The sequence below is a fragment of the Saimiri boliviensis genome, chromosome 4 (assembly GCF_048565385.1).
Source record: "Saimiri boliviensis isolate mSaiBol1 chromosome 4, mSaiBol1.pri, whole genome shotgun sequence".
NCBI classification, from domain to species: domain Eukaryota; kingdom Metazoa; phylum Chordata; class Mammalia; order Primates; family Cebidae; genus Saimiri; species Saimiri boliviensis.
Window position 1 is genome coordinate 166,047,021 of NC_133452.1, and position 1,430 is coordinate 166,048,450.

The 1,430-nt window shown below is 42.6% G+C and overlaps 1 non-coding gene across 1 annotated transcript; it reads left to right on the forward strand.

The window, feature by feature from the left end:
- Positions 1 to 940: 940 nt before the first annotated feature.
- Positions 941 to 1,012, forward strand: TRNAQ-UUG (transfer RNA glutamine (anticodon UUG)). The gene has a single exon. It is a non-coding gene; the product is annotated as a tRNA-Gln (tRNA).
- The last annotated feature ends 418 nt before the right edge of the window (positions 1,013 to 1,430 follow it).

A 1,430-nucleotide genomic window follows, 5' to 3' on the forward strand; every position in this document is an offset into this window, starting at 1 on the left:
TACTGCAACAGTGATAGACACTTATAAAAAAGTCAAATATTTTAAAAGTCAGCATGGCAAAAAGTAAACAGTTTCTTCATCCTCAGTTCCATTCCTCAGAAAAATTCTTGCCAACAGTTTGTTGTATGTACCTCCAACCTATTTTTAAATGCACATATAAAATTGAGTACAATATAATTATGTGCAAATATAACTGAGTCACAATTATAACTCATTATAATTTGCAAAACTTAGATCATATTAGACTACAATTCAGCAAGTGACTGGGATTTTTTTGTTTGTTTTCAATTTAAACTAAATCATCCCCCAGAAACTGCCGAGCCAATATGAGATGCGTGCCTATCCCATTCTTTTTAGTGGCTGTAGATAGAGACTGTTTTGACAGATGTTGTTGAAAGATATGCACCCCAGAGGGATGTTTATCATGACTCTCTCTAAAGTGTGTCAAGATCCTTTCCTCGCACTGTGCTTTCCAAGGCCTTGGGAAGAGGTTGCTCTGTATGAAACATATGTTGTAAAATTTGCAAAACTATGCTATTATAGTGAAAATTAGTTAAGACAGCTGCTTCTCCCTACTCCAGTTTATCCTCAGATACATCACACAGGGCTTAGAGTGCCCATAATTTTATGTTGATAACCACTATTCTTTTTCTTGAAGAGGACTTTCTAAATTATGAAGTTTCAGACCTCACAAAATCTGGATCTGCCCTGTTGACTACCGGAAGCGATTTATGCTCCTAACAAAAGCGCAGCAAAGAGTGCACGAATCTCCCTGAATTTTATTTTGCCCATTATTCCTCCAGCAACAAAGCGTCAGCTTTCTTGTCAGCACAGCCTCACTGAAGCCTGACCTAACTCTTCCGGATTGGAGCAACTAGAAAGTTTATTATCAAGGAAGTATTTAACCACGACTGTAGATACATATTCTGCTCTTCTGGTTGGTCCCATGGTGTAATGGTTAGCACTCTGGACTTTGAATCCAGCAATCCGAGTTCGAATCTCGGTGGGACCTTTCAAAGGAGAACGTTTTACGGTTACTGAGTTGGCTTCTGAATGTGGGAAAAACTCGTTCCTCCGCTTCCTGTCGAATTCCCTTTGAAAACACCTTTGTGGCCGCGGACACAGCATTGGGCTCTCCTATCCAAACCTAAGTACCGAACTCTTTCGCTTAGAAGCGATTCGGCTTTCAAAGCGTATCAGATTCACGGATGTGGAGACAAAGAGACGCCGCTCCTACCGACTCAAGAAAAGCTCCAGCAGCAACGTGGAAACTCGATTCCTGTAATGGAGACAAACGCTTCCTCAAAATTCCCGAGGTTCGAAGCCCTCCTTGCCGCCGCAACTGAATCTTGCACATGCAGCTGGCCGAGCCTTGGTCTCGGCGGGTTATTTCGTCGTGGCCCTCGCGCGCCCGGGGTCACTTCTCGCCC